At 35.4% G+C, this 27,817-nt stretch overlaps 1 pseudogene; it reads left to right on the top strand.

The window, feature by feature from the left end:
- The first annotated feature begins 23,923 nt into the window (after positions 1–23,923).
- LOC128568501 (tRNA-uridine aminocarboxypropyltransferase 1-like) lies at positions 23,924–27,441 on the top strand (annotated as a pseudogene).
- Positions 27,442–27,817: the final 376 nt, after the last annotated feature.

Raw genomic sequence — 27,817 nt, 5'->3', positions numbered from 1 at the left:
ATATCAACAATCCATTTGAAAACTACCTTTCCAAACACACTAACTTTTATATAAATCTTAGTATGACATAACAAAAACTTGCATGTTAGAAATAAAAAGTACACAACCCTTCCCAGAATATGTACATGTACTCATAAACATACTTCATGCTTTATTTTACCAGCTATCACAAGGATTTAAAATACGCAAAACTTTAGTCTCTAGATGGTATAATATATCATATGTGAAGTCAATTAAATTTCTAAAACGATATAATATTGCCAACAAGCCTGTAAAGTTGAAACTGTTATTCCTGGGTGGTCTCTGTGGCTCAGTGGGTAGGGCACTGGCCCATATACCGAGGGTGGTGGGTTCAAACCCAGCCCCGGCCAAACTGCAACAAAAAAATCGCCAGGCATTGTGGTAGGTGCCTGTCATACTTGGGAGGTTGAAGCAACAGAATCACCTAACCTCAGGAGTTGGAGATTGCTGTGAGCTGTGACGCCGCAGCACGCTACCAAGAGCGATGAGTGAGACTCTGTCTCTATCAAAAAAACAAAAAAAGAAAGAAAAAGAAAAGAAACTGTTACTCCCATTTTATAGATGTTCAACATAGAGAAGTTATGTGTTTTGCTCAAAGATGTCCAGCTAAACAAAGTTGTGATTAAATTGATTCCAAACTAATTTTTAAAAGTTAGCATTAAATTCCCCAATTCTAAAATAAAAGAATGGTGGTCTATTGATAGAAACATTCTGGATTTAATTGCATTGGCTTGGACTTAATTTATATCTCATCTTGGCTTAGTTTTATATTCTTGGGATAAAATAATCAACCTTTCTAAGTTTAACATCTATAAAATAGAGATAGAATTTTGACTTCATTAGGTTGTGGGTGATATTAAATATGATAATCTATGTAAGGGATGGGCACTTGCACATACTAATAAATGCTAAAATGTTGTTATGCTATTTAGACCTCACTTTAGAAATAATAATTCAATTTTCTATAGGAAAATATAGTCCAGTATTCTACAGGGTAAATTTCACAGGAATGTCACATTTTTAAATGAAAAACCTTCCATATTCATACATAAGGACCAATAATTGAAAGCTCCAGAACAATATGCATTCTTTGTTTTGCTAAGTATTATTTCTGTGTTCATTGTTTATCATAGTACCTGGCACTTGGTAATCACTTAATAAACATTTGTTATTAATTTGACTGTTTATCTCAGGAAGAGGAACAAAGAAAGGCAGAAATTATATTTATTAATAGAATTTTTGATAGATTTTATATACTATTTAAAAAAGTAGTCACTGATTTCCCCTACAGAAAATTATTAACCCAATGTTGCCTGAAATTCAAACAATAGCAACCTTGCTAGAATCTTAAAAGAATTCCAACTTATGACACTCCCTACCTGGCGATACATACATTACTGAGGTTACTACAGAAAGCTGAATGCCTATGCTCAAAGCTCAGCTTACTCGGTGAACTTGTCAACATAAATTTTTCAGTATTCTAAACTATTACTTTTCTTAATGTACCTCTACAAAAACTGAGCTGCATTAGTGTTTTTAAAAAGTAATCTTGAGTACATTTTTCTACAAGTAAAATAGAAACCTAGTATAGCTGCACACATAGATGCATTTTATCACATAAGAATTAAAATTTTATTACTGAAATGTTTGGAAAAACCAACTGGAGACAAATTTTCCAACTGGGAAAAACACTTTGCTACTGAGATTCTAAGCAAGGGACTTTGTCCTTATGTTGTTTCTGCTATTGCTGTTTTAGTACCCAAGGACCCAATGGGAATACTTACATATTACATAGGATTTTATTCTGCATAGGACCTTATTTCTTGGAAGATCTTCAAAGAATGAGAAAACAAGGCCACCCACTTCCGAAATGATGGTCTAACATATTCTGAAGAAATTCAAAGCAAAAATTCAATCAGATACCTTTTGTTGCCTGTCTGCAAAAAGTAAAATATTTAATAGTATAACCTGGGACACGGAATGCAAAAATAAGCCCTTTCATATATCATTGGTGAAATAGGGCAACTTTTTTTGAGGGACAAAATGAAATATATGTCAAAATGACAAGTTTATACAAACTCTGAACCGGAATTTCATTTCTAGGAGATTTCCAAATGAATAACCTCAGACAAATATCCATACTGGTAATATACAGAACTTTTAACTCTATTTCATTTTATACTTTGCAGCCAATAAAATAAATATTGTAGCTATAAAAATTTTACAGCATTTCTCAGGTGAAGACAAAAAATTATGAATATTACATACAGAATGCATCTATTGAAATGTGTCTGAAATGAAACGAAATTCTGGGAAAATAGGCTGAGATGAAGATAGGGAATTTTTAACATTTATTTAATACTTACTTGTAGTATTAACTTTCCCCCCAAAGACAGTTATTACTTACATTCTGTTAAAGAATTAAGCCATCTTTCATATTAAATTGGAAAATAGTGTTCTATTTTTAAGTATATACTTTCACATTTTTTGAAGTGATATTTTTTCTTTTCAGTAGCAAATAAATTTAGCCAGGGTTTACCCTCAAACCACTGTTGTAATGAAATAAATCTATTCTTAATTCAAGTTCACACAGAACCCTGAAAATAATGCAAGTATTTACAATAATTATTATTTGCGAAATTCAGTATAAGAATTTCTTCAAGGGGAAAAATTCTTCTGAAGTGGAAAACTAATTTGAAATATAGATTCTCTCTCACCTGTCAGAAATCTAAATTTTGTATGTCATCTTCAAAGCCAGATCTGAGATTTTTTGAAGATATACTGAAAAATTCATAGAACATTTCCCTTTGTCTTAAAACAAGTTGATTTTTAACTTCTTTAGAACTTTATAGACTTTTTTTCCTTGTGTAATATAAAGATGATCACAGATGTTTTAAAAATTCTGTGTATCTTTTCGGTGGAAGGGATATCCTTATAAATGAATTGAGCATAACACATGAAATTGGTGCTTTCAAAACCTAATTATTATTTTTGCTTAGTTACTAGGGAGCCTTTCTATTATAACATTTGAATTTTTTAAGTGCAAACATTTTAAATAGGCTATTGCATCATAAAAGTAATGAATCTTATAAAAGTATGTAACACCTATTTTAAAATTTCAAACATATAAAATAATTAGTAACTTCAAGGTTGGAACACTTATTTTGACACAGCCTAATGCACGGCATCACAAAATAGTATTATTCGTTAGCATCAAATATATTCAGAGAATTCCAGAACAAAATAAAACAATAATTTTTTCCGTGATGGAAAAGGTTAAAGTGATGGAAACGCGTTAAAAAGTTTTGAAGGTGTTGAAGGTTTAGGTCCCAAGGAAACATTTTAATTTAAACTTCTTAGACAAGCTGAAAGTGTAATATCCCATGTTACTGATTTGTGTTTGTAAGTCGGCTACTCTAATTATCTTGCCTGAGGCAGTCACACATCCTTTCTGAGCCTTCAGAAGGATGAGAAATGGAGCCAGATTCCATTTCCTTTCTCTCCACTCCTCTTGCCTTATTCGCTGGAAGCTCCTTTTGAAGCTACGAAAGAAAGAAAAAGAATTTGATCCCTTGTTTTTGTACGGATAGTTAATCCCCCTTAAATAAATTCCTCTGATCAACCCGCTTCTAATTAGTACTAGATTTTTTCCCTGCTTCAAAACTTTTCCATGGAACTTAGAAAGTCTGGTGAATATTATACACTAAGAATAAACACACAGTGTTGATGTAATTGCCATTACAAAACGGCTTCTCCAATTAACATAACATTTCCTTCAAACTTTAAAAATAGCCCTTCATTCTGCTGTCTATGCTTATAGGGACCATGTTATTTGAAAACAGAGCAAGGTACTGGGTATCTTTCTGAAAGACTGTGTCAGCACAATAAGAATGTGCATATATTGATAATGTTTGGCTATAAGACAACTAGGAGTTTGGATATAGAGAATCTTATGCTGCCTACCTAAGTAAGCTTTCTGGATCTGATGTTGACTACCGAATTTTAGATTTGGTTTTTCAAAATTAAATAGGAAACCACCTTTTCTTTCTTCTTCCAGAGTCTGTAGTTAAATAACAAGTGGGATAAAATAATCATAAGGTAAGAATTAAATATACATGCACATCAAAAAGCTCTCCCATGAGAAAATATTTTTAAAACAAATTGCAGAAAACGTCAAAATCACTTTCTTTTACGGCTGTGGTTTTTCCTCCTCCGTATGGATAAAGTCCTATTCTCTGCAAAATCAGGGCCTCCTTAATTATTTCAGTGGGAAATGAAGAACAGTTGATTCGTAGACTTACTGATGTAAGCAAAATCCAGTAAAAAGAGTTCCAATTAGATTTGATCCAAAAGATTACATTATAAGTGTATCTATGTAAAATAGAATGACCAGACTTTTCTTTTTAAGGGGAGATATATATATGATGAAGCAACAGGACAAGATTTTATAATGAGATTTTTAAAAAGTCATATGAAGTGGTATATGATGAACAATATACTGGCCTTGGGTTTAAAGTCATGAATTCTAAGCCTGGATCTATTAGTTATCTCAGCTGGCCAGATGTTGTCCCTGTATTAAAACTATTTTTTCACTCAACAAATTCATTCAACATACATTTATTAAGCTGACATACAGTAGAAGGTCAATAAATTACAGTTTTTTTTTCTTTTCCTCTTGTGAGTGTGGGGTCCCCTTCTCTCTGCTCCCATACACTATTTCATTTTCACTTTTTAAATATATTCAATCACAATAAACTCTGTTTGCTTGTTTAAATGTATCAAAGACCATGACTCCCTCAAGCACAGGGGCTACGGCTTGTCATATTTTAATATCCTAGGCACTAAAACAAAATAGATTTAATATGCTCTTATTGGTATTAATGAAATTACATTTATTAATTATTTATCCAACACTCTTTTTGTCTACACAGCAGATAGTCCCTCTTCTGTCTTACACATAGAATCCTGCTTTTGTTTGAACAAAAGTCACCTAGCTCCAGAGTTCAAGCCAGTAATCCTAGTATCTTTGGCAATAGTAATTGTAAGGGTGGGACTTGGAACCATTCCTCACCAGTAAAATATAAGGAGTGGTCTCCTCAAAAAAAGCTCCTGGAAAGACAAAAGCCTAGAGTGAAACACAGAGAATACCTCTAAATTTTACACTTTTCTCTTTGAATTCAGATGCTATCATGCCAGGATATGATTCTTAAAGATGTGTTGTCCATCTTGAGACCATGAGAGAAGAAATTGCTGAGTGACAGGGATTAACAGACAGAAAAGCTGTGAAAAGCTTGTTTACCTTATCGCACTCATCAAACTCAAGACTGCCTATCTCTGAATGTATTAACAATAAATACTATTTGGCTAAAGCTGCTATTGTGTTTTCTGTTACCTGTTCCAGAGTGTATTTGTCTGAAAATATGAATGATCACACTGACATGGATATGGATATTAAGGATCATCTACATAAGAATGGTTAATCTTTTTTCCTTGGATCCCCCAGAAACACTTTATACTCAATGTTCACAAAACTACATGCCCAGCTTCCTCTATAAACCTCTCTTTCCTAGACTGTTTGAAAGTATTTCCTATTTCATTTACTGCAGTAAGGAAACTGGGCATCATGAATCCCACCCTATCAATAATTCTTACCAAGTTCTGAGGGTCCTTGCATTTGTTGTTGCTGTTCTATAGTCTCATGTCAATGTATCTAAGCATTTATAACATTTTTTTTTTTTTTGGCAATGCAGTAGAATACATGAATCTTAGGAATGGTGTAAAATATTCCAGCTAGGAGAGAGAAGTAAGATGGCTAACTGAGGCAGCTTTCAAGAGAGGCTTCTGTCCAAAGAGAGAGAGAATGTACAGAATGGACTCAGTGAAGCTGAAGGTAAGGAGCTCAGCCAAGTAAGAAGATAGGTAAGTGCACGTCATCTCTGCTGAGGCAAGCTGTGACTTCAAGAAAACAAATTTCAAGTACAAAGCCCTTCACCAAGAGGATAAGAGACACCTGCCCCAAGAGAGAGACTCACTGTGTGCTCTCTACAAACTAACAAGGAAAAAAAGACCTGTTATTTTATCTCATGAGAGAGAGAGCAGCTACACACTGGGCCTCCTTCTCCAGGGAGGCCCCACTCATGAGCCTAGGCATCATCCTGCTCAGCATAAAATTGAACAAATATTTTCACAATTCTGAACTCCCAGTCAACCATTCCCCCCTCACCTGGTGGCCTGAAGGCCTGCATCCCGCACTGCCCAGAGGGTTTTTCAGTTCCCTGAGAGGCCTGGGCATTGTGTGGGCAACTGGACAGCAGTGTGGAAATAGTGACTTAAGTGGAAGTTGGTGGGTATGGGGAAAGAGGGACTCATGGAAGTGAGAGAAGCACTACACCAGACATGGTGGGTGGAGGCACCCAAGCCCCATGTCAGATTTTGGTAGTGCACTCCCCTGATTCTGTTGCCCACCAGAGAGAACCAAACTTCAGCCCCTTGGGAATTGCCAGTGGCAGTGTTTGGCAGAGGAGGGGGCAGTGACTCCTCACTGGCTCTGGCAGGCATATCCATGTGACTTTTTTTCTCACCAGAGGGAACCAGGCTTCAGCCCCACAGGGTTGCTGGGATCACTGTGCAGCAGGAGAGAAGGCACTGACTCCTCTCTCACTCCTGCAGGTGTACTCCCACCCCCGAATCCATTGCTTACTGGAGGAATCAGGCTCCAGCCCAGTGGGGTTGGAGTGTGTGGGGCAGCAGTGTGTGGTAGGGGGGCGGAGGCACTGACACTCCCTGGACTATTTGGTGTGATTTACCTTCCTGACTCCATAGCTCACTAGAGGGAACCAGATTCAAGCCCCTCAGGTTTTCAGGAAAGAACTACCTATGGATCCTTGTAATTGGGTAGCTGGAGACCCCATTGAACTCTCTGTTGAGGGAGTGATTGTACTGCCTAAGATGATCAGATTAGAATTCTTGAATTTGGCTGTCCACCCAGGAACCCTCTAAGGTTGAATAGTTGTTGTTTTGTAGCAGAAGAAACTGATTCTCCTCTCCTACCTGTCGCTGGTGGGGGGCAGGGAGCTGCAGTGGATAGTATCTCTCCCCAGCTGAGATTTCAGCCTAACATTGCAACTCATTAGCATTGGATAGAGGCTGGCTAACTACAAGATGGAGCCAGCAGTGCTATCACACCAAGCAGGTCCTCAGAGTCTTTACAAAGCTATGGGGAAAAGGGACAATCACCAGCCCCAGCTAATTGGTAAAGGGCTGGTTAACTCCACTTCCTGGGACCCTTAATTCAATCTCACCCTACCAGTTTTACTAGCCAAATTGTGGAAAATAATCATGGGGTGGAACCAGTGAAAGAACTTTGGCAACAAGGATAATAAGGGTAGATCAACTCCCCTAAGGAACAATAAAGGAAGGAATACAATAGAAGATACTATTTATAGACAAATGGTTGAACTGTCAGAAATAGAATTCAGAATATGGATGGCAAATACAATGAATAGAATGGAGGAAAAGATGGAAATAGAAATCCAAATAGTTCTCAAAAGTTGTCTAAACAAACTAATGAATTCAAAGATGAAATCACCAAGGATATGGACATAATGAGAAAAGAGATAGCAGAGCTCAAGGAAATGAAATAGTTATTTGGAGAGCTTCAAAATACAGTGAATTCCTCAGCATTAGAGTTGAGCAGGGAGAAGAAAGGATCACTTAAATTGAAGCCAAGGCTTTGTAATGTTCTCAAGCATTCAAAGAGGCAGAGAAATGGAAGGCAAAAAAAAAAAAAAAAAGTTCATACCCTAAGAGAGTTGTGGGATCATTCCAAAAGATCAAACATCCAGCTTATAGAAATTCCTAAAGAGGATGGCTCTACTCCAAGATATTATAGAGGAAAATTTCCCAAGCATTGCAAGAGATACAGAAATTCAGATGATAGACAGTTTCAGAACCAAAGCAAGACTCAATCCAAATAAAGCATCTCTTACACACATTGAGATTAACTTTGCCAAAGTTAATATGAAGAAGAAAATTTTATAAGTAGCCACAGGTAAGAAAATTATTACCTACAAAGGGAGAAATATTAGAATGACTGTAGATCTTGCAGCTTAAGCTTTTCAAGCCAGAAGAAGATCATTGAACCTTCAGTCTCTCCTAAAACAAAACAATTTTAAGCCCAGGAGTCTGTATCCAACTAAACTGAGTTTCATTTATAATATAGAAATCAAATACTTTACTCACATACACATGTTGAGGAAATTTGCCATAACTAAACTAGTTCTCCAGGAAATACTCAAACCCATTTTTCACAATGACCAACACAATGGTCTACCACCAAAGTAACTCACCCAGAATTTCTCAAACAAAACCTAATTTCCACGTTGGTGAAAGAATTAAAAATATGCATTGGACCTTTGAAAAACAAGATGGCCAAAACACTACCATAGCTATTAATTCTCTTCATTAATGAGAATGGCTTAAATTGAAGCCAAGCCTGAAAAGATCATTCCCTAAGAGAGTTGTGGGATCATTCCAAAAGATCAGAAAAGGTCATTTGATCTTTTGATCAATGATCATTTGATCATTTTGATTTTTAAGATCATGGCTTAAATTGTCCTCTAAAGAGGCACATGTTGGCTGACTCGACACTCAGGCCACATGTCTGTTGTCTACAAGAGATTCATCTTACTTCAATAGATTAAAAAAACACTCATGGTGAAGGGACATCTATAATACAGGCAAATGGAAATCAGAAAAAAGCAGAGATTGCAGATACAGATACAATAGGATGTAAACCAACAAAGGTAAGGAAAGATAAGGATGGACAGTACGTACTTGTCAAAGGAAACACTCAACATGAAGAGATTTCAATAATTAACATTTATGTGTCCTATCTAAATGCCCCATGGTTTATAAAGAAAACAAAACCCTAATGGATATTAACAATGTGACATGTTCCTGCACTATATATAATAGTTGGAGATTTTAGTATCCCTTTTTCAGTTGTGGATAGATCCTCCAAGAAGAAAATAAACAAAGAAATATTACACTTAAACTTAACCCTAGAACAAATGAACTCAACAGACTTCTACAGAACATTTCATCCTAATGAAACTGAATACACATTCTTCTCATCAGCCCATGGATCATCCTCCAAAATTGATCATAGCTTAGGGCACAAGTCTAATCTCAACAAATTTAAAAGAATAGAAATTACTCCTGTATATTCTTAGAACATCACAGAATAAAAGTTCAACTCAACAGCAATAGAAATATTCATAATCCAACAAAGTCATGGAAACTAAATAACCTTAGACTGAATGATAGCTGGGTCAAAAACAAGATTAAGAAGGAAATCATAAAAGATAATGAAAACTAAAAATTACCAAAACCTGTGGGACACTGCAAAGGCAGTCCTCAGAGGAAATTTATAGCATTAGAAGCCTTCCTCAAAAAAAAAAAAAAAAAAAAAGAGGAAGTCAACAAACTAATGGGTCATCTCAAGCAACTGGAAAAGGAAGAACAATCCAACCCTAAACCCAGCAGAATAAAAGAAATAACCAAAAATAGAGCAGAATTAAATGAAATGGAAAATAATCATTCAGAAGATCAATGAAACAAAAAGATGGTTCTTTGAATAGATTAATAAAATTGATAAATTTTGGCTAGCCTAACAAGAAACAGAAAAGTAAAATCTCTAATACCGTCAATCAGAAACAATAAAGGAGAAATAACAACAGATACCACAGAAATTTAAAAACTCATCAATGATTTCTATAAAAAACTCTATTCTCAGATATATGATAATCTGGAAGAAATGGATCAATACCTGGAAGCACCCCCAACTTCTTAAGTTCAACTAGAAAGAAGTACAAATTTTGAATAGACCTATATCAAGCACTGAAATAGCATCAACTATATAAAATCTCCCAAAAAAGAAAAGTCTGGGATCAGATGGCTTTACATCAGAATTCTACCAAACCTTCAAAGAACTAGTGTCTATGTTACTTAACCTTTTCCAAAAACATAGAAAAATAAGGCAATACATTCTATGAAGCAAATATCACCTTAATCCTCCAAACCAGACTTACACATGCATATGAATGATAAAATACAAAGATAGTCCAGAAAGAAAGAGGAGAGATGAAGGAGAAGGGAAGGGAGAGGAGAGAAAGGAGAGGGGAGGGGGTGTACATAACGCAAGGTACATTTCAAAACAATTAACAAACAGCATATTATAAAAAATGTCTTACCACAAAAATGAGTAAGGTGATAATTATGTTAATTAGCTTTATTTAAACATTCCACATTATATGTCAAATCATCACATTGTACCCATAAAGGTATACAATTATAATTTAATGAAAAGTAAGTTAAAAAAAAAAGAAGGAAGGGATGGATAAAAACCTCTCTATCAGACACAATGAACAGTATTGGGGGAAGAGCATGCTAAGAGCCCTGACTTAAGCATTATGCAAGGTATTCCTATAATAGAAACTTCTGTACCCCCTTAACATTTTGAAATGAAAAAAATCAAAGGCTATCTTGATAAAAAAAATAAAATAAAATATTCCAGCTAGTAGTTTATTTAAATATTATGTCTCAGTCCCTATATTTGCTACATTTTGAACTAATATTAGATAAATGTTTGAGCTTCATAGTTTTTGCTCCAATTCAAAGTGTTTTTCTCCTTTTAAAATCTTTAAAGACATATAATATGCATGATATAAATCAGCCATTTAAAGTGTACAATCCGGTGTTTTTTAGTCAATTCATAGAGTTCTATATGTATCACCACAATCTATGTTTAGAATGATTTCATCACCCACATGGAAAGCCTATATCCATTAGCAGTGATAACTGGCCTCCCTCAAATTGCAACCTATGGTTCTTTTTCCAATATGAGTCATTTCTATCAAGATGATTTTCTCTTTATCTTTGTCTATCAACATTTTATATATAATGTGTGTGGACCTGTTTGAATTTATCATACTTCAAGTTTACTGAACTTCTTACATGTACAGATTAAAGGCTTTCATCAAATTTAAGGAATTGTAGACCATTATTTCTTCAAATAATTTTCTTCCCCTTTCCCTTTTTCCACTCGGGCATGCTAATTACATGTTACATGTTAACTGGTATAATTAGTAGCATTCTACTTTTCCCTGATGTTCTTCATTATTTTCTCTTCTTCTTTTTTTTTGTTTCTGCTATTCTTTAGATTGCATAATCTCTTGATATATCTTCAAGTCACTGATTCTTTCTTTGGAGCTCAAATTTCCTTTTTTTTTTTGGCAGTTTTTGGATGGAGCTGGGCTTGAACCAGCCACCTCCGGCATATGGGGTTGGCGCCCTACTCCTCTGAGCCACAGGCACTGCCCACAGCTCAAATTTCCTATTGAGTCTCTCCAGCAAATTTTTTATTTTAGTTATTTTACTTTGAGTTTCCATTTACTCCTTATTTATACTTTTTATCTTTTTTTGATACCATTTTATGAGGTATTGTTATAGAACTATTCTCTAAATCTTCATAATGGTTTTGCTTTGACTTTTGGAGCAATTTATAAACATGCATAAATGTCTCATAGTTTTCAATTGAAAATTGGACATTTTTGATTGTGACACTTCTAAACACTGATTCCCACACTCGAGTTCATGTTGTTCTTATTGTTTGCTTGGTAAATTTCTTAGAGACTTGGCTAAACTAATTCTGTGAAGTCCATTTCCCCTGCAGAGTGCAGCCTTTGATGTCACTACTCAGATGTTCTTTATCTTTTTATTTTCTTGTTTTCTTTTTTCTTTTCTTTTACTTTCTTTTTTTCCCCTAGCTACCTAGAGGTTGCTCTTTCATCAGCATAAATCATACAACACTTTACTGGCTGAAGACTATGCTTAAGTTACCTTAGCCAGTTAGATTTTTACCCTTTATCCTCGACTAAGTGTGTGACAGCAAAACTGCTATCACAGTTCAAATAGTTTACATTACTGTTCAACATCCTGTCAGGGACAAATGCTTGGATTTTCCTGCTCCAATCACTTGGAGAGAGTACCACATTAAACATATAACTGCTAGGGATGCATATCATTTTATTTCTAAGACTGGCTTCTTAGCAGTTGCCCTTGGGTTACAATAACTTACTCTGCAGGGAGTGAGTAATCAGAGGCTGTGTTCAAAAATTTTATGCCTATGCGATTTCCTCTCTGGTTTCATAGGTCTGTATGTGGCTGGAGGAAAGCTTACAAGCCTGTCCTATATTCTGCTCTGATTGCTCTTGCATGAGTCCAGTCTAACCCATGTGTGTAGGCTTCTTGACCTCAACATTGAGTGTGATCTTAAGAGGACTCTTTTCAGCACTCTATCTTGGTTTTCTCTGTTACACATCAGGTTGCACTGCTCCTTTCACTTATCGCTAGCAGTATTATGGACTTACGGTTGCCCTTCTACCAAAGCTAGGGGTGAGGACAGCTGCCAACTTCTCCCCAAATGGCACTTCTACTCTATGAGTTGATGCTGAGAGAGGGTATACCCCTTGGTTTTCTCTGCTTGCCCTCCAGGTAGGGAATATCTACCTTACAAGCGGGCTGGTGTGGAACCATCACAGTACTAGTATTCTAAGCATGCCATGCCTATAATATACCTTTTGTCCTCAGAGTAGAGTGACAAAGTGGGAGAAGAGGGCATTAGTCTGACATAGATCTTCTCAGGGGGTGAAGTAAGGTGGTGGACTAGCAGGATTATTCAGCTGAAAAAGAGAGAAGCCAGCCATACCTGGCGTGGGGACCTTACCCAAAGTCATAGCTCAGGGAGCACAGTGAGGATGTGGTGAGCTGGAAACAGTATGCTCCAGAATGGTGGAAATCTGATGAATCAGGCAAGTGATTGTGACCGGCTGGCATCAGATGGCCCACCACATAGGTCTGGGATGGGAAGAAGCCTTTCTGAAGTTTTCACTTGTTGGTGGAAGCTGTGTGTTGAGTGGAAAGCTTGGAAGAGTGGGTGGACTTGGATAGTGTACAGCAACAGGATTTGAATGCCAATTAAAGTGGATTTTCCATAAGTTTGGTGGCTGGCAAGGCATCTATACTGAGAAGGTCTCGGTGGCCAGTGGACTACCATTGCCTATAAGACAGGTATCTTAATTCTGCCTGCTGGGATCAGAACTACACTCTGGGGAAAGGCTGAGGGATTACCACACCCCATGAAAACTGGAGTCAGGGGGCACTGTGAGACTTGCCCCTGAAGGATTCATGTGGGCTTTAAGATTCCCAACTCGCAGGGTCTGAATGCTGAAGAAACAATCAGGAGATCACCAAAGGCAACTAAGTTTGGAATAAGGAACATAGAGGTTGCTGGCTGTGCTTTCTGTCTCCTAAAAAAACCACAGCACCACCTGGTGGCCCAGAAACATTGTAATATATTGTAACCAGGAGCAAGAACTTTTGTTTATTTGGTCACTATTAAGAGTTTGGTTTTGCTCAGGCTGAGGCCACTCTAAGACCTAGGCTATGAGACAAGGCAATTTGAGGGAAAGGAAGCAGTGAGAAGGAAAAAGGAGAATAAGAAGGTGAACAAAATGAAAGAACACATGAAAAAGAATCAACAGAAAAATTGGGCAACATGAAAAACCAAAACAGAGGAACTCCCAAAGAGATCATGAGGCAGCTACTGCAGAAGACTCCACATATACAGAATTAATGTATTTTACAGAAAGAAAATTTAAAATATGGATGATAAAGACAATAAAAGGAATAGACAAGAAAATGGAAAGACAGAACCAAAGTTGGACAAGAGATATGTAGACTATAGAAAGGACATGGCAAAGCATAAGGAAATAAAGGGACAATCAGAGAATGTAAAGATGCAGTAGAAAAGTATCAAAAATAGGTTACAGCATAGAGAAGAAAGAACCTCAGAGGTAAAGGATAAAGTTTTTGAGTTAACCCAGGTAGTTGAAAAGGCAGAAAAGAAGAGAAAGAACAGGCTCTTAGAGAACTACAAGACTCTATGAAGCATTCAAACATATGAATAATAGGGATTTCTGAAGGGGAAGATGATTGTCCTGAAGGAATGGAAGCCCTGTAAGAGACTCTCATAAATGAAAACTACCCAAGTTTGACGAAAGACCCCATTTCAGATGGATATCAAACTCCAGAACATCTCAACTCAAACAGAGCCTCTCCAAGACGCATTGTAACAAACCTGTCAAAAGCCCAAATGAAAGAAAAAATGCTGCAAGCAGCCAGGAGTGAGCGTCAACTAACCTACAGAGGCAGAGCTTAGAGTGACAGCAGACTTTTCAACTGAAATCTTCCAAGCCAGAGTGCATGATCATCTACCTTCAATATTCTTAAATAAAACAAATTTCAGCCCAGAATTCTGTATTCTGCTAAACTAAGCTTCATAATTAATAAAGAAATTAAATCTTTTATGGATATACAAGTTCTGAGGAAATCGTCCATAACAAGACCAGCTCTACAGGAAATACTTAGACCTATTCTCAACCCTGAACATCACAATGCACCACCAACAAAGTAAACCCAAAACCTAAAGGTCCACGAGGACACAGAGAAAAAAACTACACAATGAATTTTCACTAAATAAGATGAATAGAACTCCACCACACTTATCAATTCTCCCCATAAAAGTCAATGGACTTATTCACCACTGAAGAGGCACAGGTTGGCTGATTGGATTAAAAAGCACAAACCATACATATGCTGTCTCTATGACACACACCTCAACTTTAAGGACAAATGAAGTCTCAGGGTTAAGGGATAGAAAACAGCATTTCAAGCAAATAAAAATCAGAAGAAAGAAGGGGTTGCAATCTTATTTTCAGATACAAGCATATTTAAAGCAACCAAAGTTAAGAAAGACAAAGATGGACACTTTATACTGGTCAAAGGAAAAATATAACACAAAGACATTTTAATTTTAAATATTTATGCACCCAACTTCAATGCTCCAAGATTTATAAAACAGATGGGTCTGAGCAATATGATATCCACTTACACCTTAATAGTCAGGGAATTTAACACCCCTCTGACAGAACTGGGCAGATCCTCTAAACAGAAACAAAACAAAGATACAAAGTACTTAAATGTGACCCTAGAGCAAATGGGATTAAAGACATATACAGAACACACAATCTAAAAGCTAAAGAATATATATTTTGTACATCAGCCCATGGTGCATACTACAAAATTGACCACATCCTAGTATACAAATCAAACCTGAGCAAAATTAAAGTAATAGAAATTATACTTTGCATCTTCTTAGACCACAAGGCAATAAAGGTGGAACTCAACTCCAACAAAAATGTTCAATCCCACCCAAGGATTTGGGAAATTAAGCAACATTATGCTGAATGATAGTTGAATTCAAGAAGAGATAAAAGAGGAAATTATTAAATTCCTCAAACATAACAACAATGAAGACACAAGTTACAAAAACCTCTGGGATATAGCAAAAGCAGTTTTAAGAGATAAACTTATCACATTAGATGACTACTGTTCAAAAACAGAAACAGAAAACATTAACAAACTCATGAACCATTTTATGGAAATGAAAAAGATAAACAATCTAATCCCAAACCCAGCTAAAAGAAAGAAATAACCAAAATTAAATCACAGATTAATGAAACTGAAGCAAAAGAATCATTCAGAAAACTAACAAAAGATAAAATTGTTTTTTTTTTTTAAATAAATAAAATCAATGGTGTGCCTGTGGCTCAAGGGAGTAGGGCACCAGCCCCGTATACTGGAGGTGGTGGGTTCAAACCTGGCCCCGGCCAAAAACTGCAAAAAATAAATAAATAAATAAATAAATAAATAAATAAATAAATAAATAAATAAAATTGATAATCATTTGGCCAGATTTACTGAAACAGAAAAGTATAATCTCCAATAACCTCAATCAAAAATGATAAAGGGAAAACAATAATAGATGCCACAGAGATACAAGACATCATCTCTAAGTACTACAAGAAACTCTATGCCCAGAAATTTGACAATGTGGAGTTAATGGATCAATATCTGAAATCACAATCTCTCCCTAGACTTAATAATAAAAAAAAAAAATCTCTTGAACAGACCAGTTTTATGAAATGAGACCAAGGAACAATAAAAAAAATCTCCCAACAAAAAAATGCCTGGGTCTAGAAGTCTTCACACCAGAATTCTATCAAACCTTCAAAGAACTTGTACCCATATTGCAAAAATTATTCCAAAAAATTGAGAAGGAAGGAATCTTCCCCAACATGTTCTATGAAGCAAACGTCACCCTGATACCAAAACCTGGAAAAGGCCCAACTAAAAAGGAGAACTTCAGACCAATTTCACTATTGAATATTGATGCAAAAATTCTCAATAAAATCCTAGCCAATAGATTACAGCTGCACATTAAAAAAAATTGTTCATCACAATCAGTTTCATCCTAGGGATGCCAGGATGGTTTAACATACACAAGTCCATAAACATAATTCACCATATCAAAAGAAGCACAAACAAAGACTATCTGATCCTCTAAATAGATGCAGAAAAAGCATTCGATAATATTCAGCATCCTTTTTTAATTAGAATACTTAAAAATATAGGCATAAGTAGCACATTTCTTAATCTGATCAAAGTCATCTATGACAAACCTATAGCTAATATTATACCAAATGAAATAATAGTGAAAGCTTTTCCACTTAGAACTGGAACCAGACAAGGTTGTCCTCTATCACCACTACTATTCAACATAGTACTGGAAGTTCTAGTCAATATGATCAGGCAAGAGAGGGAAATAAAGGGCATCCAAATGGGGGACTGAGGACATGAAACTCTCGCTCTTTGCCAATGATACGATCTTATGATAATCCCAAAGACTCAACCACAATACTCCTGGAAGTCCACAGATCAGCAGCCTTTGTATACACCAATAACAGCCAAGATGAGAAGCTAATCAAGGACACAATTCTCTTCACAGTAGATTCAAAAAAATTAAATACCTAGGAATATATCTAGCAAAAGAGGTGAAGTACTTCTACAAAGAAAATTACAAAACCCTAAGAAAAGAAATAGCAGAAGAAGTTAATAAATGGAAGAACATACCATGCTCAGGGCTGGGAAGAATCAACATTGTCAAAATGTCTACATTACTCAAAGCAATCTACACATTCAATGCAGTCTCCATTAAAATATCATCATCATACTTTCAAGATTTGGAAAAAATAATTCTTCATTTTGTATAGAACTAGAAGAAACCTTGTATAGTCAAGGTAATTCTTAGTAATAAAAACAAAGCTAGGGGTATTACTCTATCAGACTTTCAGCTATACTACAAGGCCATAGTGATCAAAACAGCATGGTTTGGGCACAAAAATAGAGACATTGACATTTGGAACCAAATAGAAAACCATGAGATGAAACTAATATCTTACAGTTACCTGATATTTGATAAACCAAACGAGAACATACACTGGGGAAAAGAATCCCTATTCAATAATTGGTGTTGGGAGAACTGGGTAACATCATGTAAAAGACTGAAACTGGAACCGCATTTCTCACCCCTTACAAAAATTGATTCAAGATGGATTAAAGTTTTAAACCTAAGGGATGAAACAATAAAAATCCTCAAAGAAAGTATGGGGAAAACGCTTGAAGATATTGGCGTGGGGAAAGATTTTATGAAGAAGACTTCTGTGGCAATTGCAACAAAAATAAACAAAGGGGACTCAAACTGAAAAGCTTCTGTACAGCTAAGGAGACAACAACAAAAGGTAACAGACAACCTGCAGAATGGGAAAGATACTTGCATATTATGAATCAGAAAAAAGCTTGATAACTAGGAAATGTAAAGAGCTCAAATTAATCAACAGAAAAAGACCCAACAATCCCATTTATCACTGACCTAGAGACATGAATAGAATCTTCTCTAAACAAGACAGACAAATGGCTAATAAACATATGAAAAAAAATTGCTTATCTTCCCTGTTAGATATCACCTAACCCCAGTGAGAATGGCCCACATCTCAAAGTCTCTAAGCTACAGATGCTGGCATAGATGTGGAGAGAAGGGAACACTTTTACACTGCTGGTGGGACTTCAGACTAATACAACCTTTTTGGAAGGAAATACGAAGATATTTTAAAAATAACTCTTTAACCTACACTATATGTTACAAGTATGCATTATGCATTTGTACATAGGATTCTGTACATACAAGAAAATTTAACATCATTTACAAGGCAACTTTCGGCTATATGATTATTTTTCTTATGCACTGATTTTACAATCTGACACAGCATAAAAACTATAACAAGAAAATGTTTAATTTTCTATAGTTACAATGTAAAACATTTAGTTAATTCTAGTGGTTGGTTAAGAAAGCTGCAGTGTGTGTGAAGACATTCACAGGGTGGCGGTTTTGCGTATGTGTACCTTGCTACAGATAACATAAAAGGTTATACAGGCATGATGGAAGAGAGCTAATACTCAGATTCTCTTTTACCCAGTTCCACCCTTATTTCTACCAGGGTTGACCATAACAATAATGAATGACATTTTTCATAATTTTAGTTGTTCAGGGAATATGGTGCCTGTGGCTCAAGGAGTAGGGCGCCAGTCCCATATGCCGGAGGTGGTGGGTTCAAACCCAGCCCCAGCCAAAAACCACAAAAAATAAAAATAAAATAAAAAAAAATAAAAATTTTAACTACATGCCTATGTATAACCCCTCCCACTCTTACAAACACACCTCTATATTCTAAGTCTTACAGGTTAAGTCAGCAGGAAATTTAATGAGAAAAAAAAATTACAAGAAATGTGAGTAGAATATGTAACATGCCTGCTATGGAAAGCAGAAGGGCAGGTTTGGGGTGTTCAGGACATGATGAGCACCTCTATTACACAAGCTACCCCTCCTTAATTATTTCTTATAGAAAGCTGTGAATTTGACCCCATGGGGGTAGGGATAGTACCTTATCCAAGTTTTCATCCTTGATCCAAATACATCATATAGTAGACACTTCACACTCAAGAAGTGTTTCAAAATTACTTTTAAATTTTTCCTGTGAAAAAGTTACTAGTAAACCTGAAAATCCTGTGTGGCATTAAGAAAATTAAATGCATCTAAAATTTCTCTCCATAATCAGCTTTTTACAAAAGTAGTAGAAAATATCCCTTGCTCACATCTGGACCTTACATTGACCATGTCACAGCAACAATAAAGTGATTTGAAACCATTTCCTTTATTCATTAATAGTACTCATAATAAGAGATAATAAAAATTGTAATAAGTTTGGTGTGCATTGTATTTTTTACCTACTCAATGTGATTTTCATTAAATTAAGAGGAATATTAATCACATAGTAAAGTATGGGTGATCTACAGTGAAAAAAAAAATGAAAGAAAAGCATTCAGTTATAAGTAAAACAGCAGCTGCAGGTCTTTTGAAATAAGTTAACCAGTTTAAGTACCTAGAAATTATCTCTCCAGAAGCTTTTTGCTAACACGTGATTTATATTCTCTCCAAGGTGGGCTAAGGTTGAGTCATAAGAAGAAAAGAAAAAAGATTGTTTTCAACAAATCATAGTCTGAGTTAAGAGAATTTTTTTTGAATATGAATTTTGCCCTCAGAGTTGAAATATATCTATTCCTAATTCTTTTGAGAAAGACTCACAAGCTGGTAAGTGTATGGATCTTTTTTAGCTAAATTAATTTGGGTGTACACTTTGTACTGATTTCCTACTGTGCTTTCTAGGTTGTCACTATCAAACTACTTTCCTAGAAGCATACTAAGTAGGAAGATGGTTTTAATCAAATAAAACTTTTTCTTTAAAAGAACCAATCAGCTCTTGCATAGACTATATATTCTTACCAAGCAAAATTACAAATTAAACTGAAATATTAAAATATGATTAGTATAAAAATTCTTGACATCTGTAGGATTTTATAATATATTTTGGAACTTAAAAATTTAAATCATTTGATTGAGTTATTAATGGTGCAGTATAATCTACTTAAAATAAAGCCCTAATAAATCTCTTCTATATAATCTCTAGGATATTGCAGGGATCCAACTGGTTTAACAGATTTTATACAGCTTCCAGCTATTCAATTATATTTTGTGCACTTGAATCAAAATAGAAAAAGGATGGCAACAGTATTAGTCAGTGTTTATTTTTCCCACATGATAAATATTGGATGACTTTAAGAGCTGGAGAGGCAAATTCCATTTGTTTTATTTATTAAGCACATTTTTAGTTATTATGCCTCATTCCTTCTTACTCTAAAAGAGAAGAAAATAGTACAGGTTGCCCCTCAAGCTATTAGTCAAGTGACCTAGTTTCAGTTTTATCCCTCTTCTCGGTTGGGCCAATGCTGATTTTTCCCAGATGACCATATTTTCTTTTATTCCCATACAGGCATTCCTAGAGTTTTAAAAAGAAAGTGTGGAGTTCCTCCAAGATCTGTGGTCAGAACACAAATATTTTGAAATAGTCTCCTTCCCAGCCTGCTGCAGCTATCGGCAACATCACCAGTAGTCCTTTTAGAAAGAGAATCTTTGAAAGATTGTTAACAAGAATTAAAAAAAGAAAGAAGTTTCACAAGTCATGCTCTCTTTCACGGGACAATCAGACACAATTCACATACTTTCAGATTTTTTTTCCATGACATTAGAAGTCTAGGCCTATTTGTTAGTGCCACTCAAAATAATCATTATTATGATTTAATAACAAAGTCATTATAATACCCAAATGAGATGGGAATAGAAACATTATTTTAGAATGGATAAATAAAGCCCTTATCTTCTAGTGAGAGAAGAAGAAACACGTAGGTCATTTTAAATGTCTAGTGGATTTGACATTAGTGGGAAGATGCCCAGGACTTTTTTCCCAGAAGGAAAAGTAGAAAGGAAAAAGAAGCTATGGGTTTCTCTGGGGTAAAACAGTGTATATACACACATACTCAATATCGTACATACACAACTGTACAATGTAACAGCTGTTTTTCTTCCTTCCCTCTTAGCATTTTATATAATGAAGTGGTAAGCAACACCACAATTTGGTGTTTACAGTAGAAAGCATTCAGATGGAAATGTGACTAAATTGAGGCGGAATTAATGCTCCTCGAAGATGGATATAATGACTATTGAAATCTTGGGGTGGTGCCTGTGGCTCAAAGGAGTAGGGTGTTGGCCCCATGTGCCGGAGGTGGCGGGTTCAAACCCAGGCCTGGCCAAAACTGCAAAAAAAAAAAAAAAAAAGAAAGAAAGAAATTTTGTATCTCTTATCTTTCAATAGATGGTGACACTGCCTTTTTCTTGTACAAAGGATGATTATTCGTTGCTTCATGTTTGGGGAAGGTATGAATTTGTTGTTTTATGGAAAGTTAAATGTGTGAAGAAAGATGTGTATGAATGATGAAAATCTTAGGATGCATTAAAGTGTCTCCTTGCAAATGAATCCATAAAGTCAATATTTACTTTCCATACTCTATCATAAATTTCCTAAGTACTTTTCTACCCATTTTAAGGATAATTTTAAAATATGGCTCTCCCTACTACCTAAATTTAGAACATTCTTCCATTACTGTTGTTAACAATCTTAGATTTTATCTCAATAATTTGGTAGTATCTGCTTTGTAAACCCTTGGACACTGATGTCTCTGGAAAAAGTCTAATGCGGTCCCCCAGTGGTGACACGGTAATGGAGGAGTTGCAAAGTACCTTATCCTGCACCTGGATCCATCCCTTTGAGGATATTTGATGGCTTATTTTTGGACTCCTATTTCATGATGAGATATACCATCATGAAGAAAAGTAAATAATGTTAACTTTCTCAACATGATATGGGTGTGACTTCATCTTTTATATTATACTTACAAGGTATTTCTTTTCTTCTTATATCTGTAACTAAGAAAGTGAACATTATTTTATTCTAGATCTGTAGCATGTGAGCATATTATCTTAGAGTACTAATCTGAAATTTTAAGATAATATATTTTAAAAATTTTGTTTTCAAAATAAAATAGACAGGGTCAGTCTACAATTAAATGGGAATTAGTGTTGTGATTTAATGTCTCTGCACAATGAAAACATCATTTTACACTTATTTTCACAAAACCAGATAGATGAAATAAAAATTAGACTAAGTTATTAATACATGCTCTAACCTATTAAAAAATACTTACTCTCAGGCAGCGCCTGTGGCTCAAAGGAGTAGGGCGCCAGACCCATATGCTGGAGGTGGCGGGTTCAAACCTAGCCCCAGCAAAAAACTGCAAAAAAAAAAATACTGACCCTCTACCCCTGAAAAGGCAACTCAGACCAGTTGAAATAGGTAAATGTCAAAAATAAGTATTTTGCACTTGACAGACTTGGACACTTGGCAAGCAAAAGTTAACTGAAGTAGAATGTTATGCTAGGAAAAAGGCATAGTACTCAGGTGCTAATTTATTTGTAATAAAGTCTATGACTATGAAATAAGTGAAAGGAAGTCATCATACTAATTCTACAATCATGACTCTGCTTTTGACATACTATAACAGTAAATAAATAATTTTTTAAAAAACTTAACATCAAAGGAATGTTTAAGCCATTTTCAGTATATCACTGGTTATATTAAGAAAATGGAACTTGACTGGCTGAGTAGTTCACCAACTAAATGTTGCAAGTAAAGGAAAAAATTCAAATTTCTAAACTGACTTGTCTACATTTCAACAAATGAGCTTTGGAGTAAGTCCTCTGGACCAAAATGGAGAAGTGAGTTTCCTGTCCACTAGCTTTTCCAGAAGTTTGTGAGGCCAGGTAGAGGGAGAGTAATCGGTGGGACCTCACCTATGGTGCATATTGCCAGAGTTCATGTCAAATCTACTAAAGGAGAGTATAAATGTCTTAACACAATAATTAAGTAAGTGAGGAGAAGGCTATGTAAACTAGTATGATGTAAGCATTCCAAATTGTATATAAAATCAGCACATTGTATCCCATAAATGTAGTTGTGATTTAATAAAAATTAAGAGAAAAAAATTAAAGTTACTTTTAATCTAAAAAAAAAAAAATTCTCCTAACAAAGAAAAGCTCAGAGCTTGATGGCTTCACTGCTGAATTTTATCAAACATTGAAAGATAATAAATGAGGATAAATGCTTTGTGACATTGGTATAGGCAACAGTTTTTTTGGATAGGACCATAAAAGCACAGGCAACAAAAGCAAAAGTAGACAGTGGGATCTGTCAAACTAGAAAACCTCTGCATATCCCAGGAAACAATCAACAGTAAAAAGACAACCTATCGAATGGCAGAAAATATTTGTAAACTATGTATGCAATAAATGATTAATACCCAATATATGAAGAACCCCGATTAATAACAAGAAAACAAGTAACCTAATTAAAAAAATGGGTAAAGGACTTATGTAGGTAGAGATTTCTTAAAAGACGACATACAAATGGCCAAGAGGTGATGAAAAAGTGCTACACACCACTCATCATCAGGGAAATTCTAATTAAACCCACAATGAGATATCACCTCATACCTGCTGGAACAGCCATTACAAAAAAGATGAAAGATAAGTGTTAGGATATGAAGAAAGGAAACACTTGCATTCTGTTGATGGGAATACAAATTAGTATAGCCATTATGAAAAACATCATAGAAGTTTTTCAAAAAAAATCAAAAATTACTACACTATCCAGCAGTCCCCCTCCTGGGACACCATCCAAAGGAAATAAAATAAGTGTCCCAAAAAGACATCTGCACTCCCACATTCACTGAAGAATTTTATTCAATTTCCAGGTTATAAGGTTAACCTAAATGTCCATCATTGGAAGAATGGATAAAGAAATTGTGGTATAATTTACCATAGAATACTAACCATCCCTAAATAGAAGAAAATCCTGCCCTTTACACCAACACGATGGACCTGGAGGATCCTATGTTGAGTAAAATTAGCCAAGCATGGAAAGACACCCACAGCATGATCTCATATGTGGAATCTACAAAACCTGATCTCATATAAGAAGTAAGAGAACAGAATGGAGGCTGCCAGGGGCTCAGGCAGTCTGGGTGATTTGGGGCAAAGGATATAAAATTTCAGTTAAAAGGAATAAGGTCAAGAGATCTGTTGTACAACATGGTAACTATAGTAAATAATATATTGCGTTCTTGAAAATGCTAAGAGACTAGATGTTCTCACCACCAAAAATGATACCTTTTGAGGTTAGGCATATGGTAATCAGCTACAGTTAGCCATCGCACAATGTATATATGTTTCAAGACATCCTGTGATACACATATTTATCATTAAATATAGAATTTGTCAACCTTAAAACTAAAAATTAAGTTCTAATTATAAAACACAAAAAATACTATCCTCTTTTCATAAACTATAAACTGAAAAAGTCCTTATAATTTTAAAAATTTCCCTAAAACTTATCAAAATTTCACAGAAAAGTATAATCCTGGTAAGTCTCAAAGAAAAGAGTAAAAATAAATCAAGTTCAACCAATTTTGATGACTCATGTTAATTACAAGGGAACAGTGCCAAAGAAAAATTATCAAAAGCAGCAGCACATTTTCAAAAGTCCTTTGGAAAGGGAGCTGTCTTATTATTGCTTTCTGATTTTGATTCTATTAGACATTGTGCCCTACCTCAAGGTCATACAGAGATTATCTTGTATTTTCTTCTAATCATTTTAATGTCTAAATATATCTTCTCTGCCTTTCTGCTTATTCTCCACTTCTAGACGTACTATTACATCAATTTTGGAGCCTTTCAATCTGGCATACTTGCTTGTTAGCTTGTTCTATTATAACTTTCATCTCTTAAGCTCTTTCTGCTGTGTTTCCTGTGAATCATTCAGTGGTATCTTCAAATTCATAAAATTTCTTTGTTACTAGCATAGTGTTTCTTCCATGTGTTGACTTTTAATTCTAAAAACTCCATATACGATTTTATTTTGAGTACTTGTTCTGTTTTTTTTGTTGTTGTTTGCTTTTTTTTTTTTAGACCGAGTCTCAGGCTGTTGCCCTGGGTAGAGTGCCGTGGCATCTTAGCTCACCGCAACCTTTTGCCTCAGATTTTCTATTTTTAGTAGAGACGGGGGTCTCTCTTTTACTCAGGCTGATCTCGAACTTATGAGCGCAAGCAATCCACCTGCCTGGGCCTCCCAGAGTGCTAGGATTATAGGAGTGAGCCACCGCGCCCAGCCCATTATGTTTCTTTATTTTCTTTTTCCCTTTTTGTTTTATGATTTCTTATTTTCTATGAGTATCATTCCTTCTTTAAAATCTTCCATGTTTTAAAAAATAATATAAAGAGATCTTCAAGTTTTTGTATCACTGCATTTTATTGGGTAGGAGTTCATTCTTTAGTTTATTGTGTGACTTAGTGTTATACCTTAATCAAATGGGCTAATTTCACATACACACACACACACACAAAAAAAAAAAAAAAAAAAAGGGAGAGGAAAAGAAAAAGTAATAGTTATGCAATTAACAAAACTTGACTGAACATTCACTCACCTAATTGGGAGAAAACAAAAATAAGAACAAAGCACTCAAAAAACCCAACTCTACCACTAGTTGTAATGTATAGCCTTTTCAAGAAGAAATAAATAAAAACGCATAGTTTCTGTATTACAGAGTGCTGCTGGAAGATGGCATCTCAAAAATAAATCTTAGGTCAAGCAACAGAACAGCCGCCTCTGCTGGGTTTGCAGCGCCTCCGTAATTTGTAACACCTCTTCTCCAGCACTGTGATAGCTACATTTGCTTATTTGCTCTCTTTTTTTTTTTATTCTGGCCACAGAGTAGAAAAAGGTGTCTTGTATTGCCGTGACTGTGAAATCCTCCCCTTACTTGGCAGGAACTGATGGGAGGAGAATACGAACTTTGGAGTCCTGGCCAACAGTCCGGGGAAACAGCTTGACAGTGTCCATGACGAGGCCAGATGGAACAAGGTTGAGGATGTAGTGGGGTCTCCAAAAATAAGCAATTGTGGTACTTGAACAATATTCATGTGAAGCCAGACAAGTTTGCTATTTTAGTGGTTCTGTGTTTACAATCTATACATTTTAAATAGTTAGTGGCTCATCACATTTTACATTATTTTAGGGGATGTATTTCAAAAGCTTATATCATCAGGTGATTTCTTTAAATGGAACCAGCATAACCATAAAAATTATATTTGTCTGGTCCTCAAACTAATCTATTTTGTTTCTGCCCAAATAGAAACTAACTTTTGAATTTTTTAGCATGTGGAAATATCAGCTATGGTGGTTGGGTTATGGAATTAGTTGAGTATATTTTGTGATTACCTAGAAGTCTGCCTCTGCTGTGGATTTTAATGAGAAACTATCCTCTGCCTGACAACACAACAACGATCTTATTCTTTATGCCAAATTAAACTATCAATATATATGCTTTAAATATATGCAGCATATCCATGTGATTTTCATATTTACTGCTCATATTTTATTGTGTAATACCGTAACACACAGCTTAAAAGATGAAATGGTCTCCGCAGAGCTGAAGACAATGGCTTTCTGCAAGAATCTGGGAGTTGTGCCACTGTACCTAGTATATGTGTTTTAACAATAAACGTTAAACTTTTGTTGGGATGAACAGTGTCTTTTCATCCACTGATATTTCTCAAAGAAAGTGAAGGAAATAATTTAAAATTTGTGGAAACGAAAGTCGCAACCGGCTTCCATAGTTTCCGACCATCTCTTCCCAGCTTTGCTTAGCACCTCAAGTTCTTCAAAAAGCTCAGCAAAGTGGGAGATGAAAATATCTCAGATGTGGTGGTCAAGGATGTTGTGTGTGAAGTGTTATGTCCCGGTTGAAAAATGTACCTACTGAACTGATTTCACTTGTGAAAGCTGCTTTCATTGAAGACAGACATCATTAAATATCCAAATGAAACAGATGGCAAAAGTTCTGCTATCCATGCAAATCTCTTAGCTCCTGAATTGGTAAACATTTACACGTATCTTTTGATTTCAGAACAGGAAGGAAAAGACCACGAAGGCGTTCTTGTTTTTCCTGGACCTCAGTCTATCTCAATAAAAAATATTTCTTTTCATCTGCAAAAAAGGATTCACAATAATAGCAGGGGCAAACATGATGAACCCACCATGCCATCTTTGAAAACCAAGAAAACCAAAGAACAGAAAGACTGTGATTTGAATGGCAGTAAAGCAAAGGGACAACACTGAACAAAATGATATTTGAGGATGGCACCTGGAACCAAACAAAATACTCACTGATGAGCAACTTCAAGGGTTGTTACAAGTTGAATTGAAAACAAAAACTTGCTTTTGGCACCATCAAAAAGAAGAGCCAGATACTTTTCTATGTGCAATTGAAGCCATTTACTACTTTCTGGTAGACTGTCATACTGAAGTATTACAAGAGAAAGACAAAGGATTATAAAATAACAACCAAAAAAATGATGAACACCACGTTTGCAAATATTTCAACAATATAAGAGGAAAAAATTAAGTGCTACTCTATGTGATTACCTAGCTCATTGTTCTAAATAGGCTTTTCTTTTACATACTATTATGATAAAGGAGGGGGTGGCATTTTTAAAAAATGCCTCCTCTTCCCGCTTGGATAGAAGGAGACATGTTACTACCTAATGAATGCCAATCAAAATCCCTTGCTTAGTCTAATTCCGGAGTTTGCTACCTTCTTCATTCCCTAGGTGGTAAAATTTTAACGATGAAGTCTTTTGTAATCAGACCTGGTGTAGATTCAAAATAGGACTCCAGGATGGTAGCTTTGAAAAGAATTTTCTGTCTTTATG

This window comes from Nycticebus coucang, chromosome 17 (assembly GCF_027406575.1).
Source record: "Nycticebus coucang isolate mNycCou1 chromosome 17, mNycCou1.pri, whole genome shotgun sequence".
NCBI lineage: Eukaryota > Metazoa > Chordata > Mammalia > Primates > Lorisidae > Nycticebus > Nycticebus coucang.
Note: the sequence above shows the minus strand (reverse complement) of the source record. Positions and strands in the feature narration are given on the sequence as shown.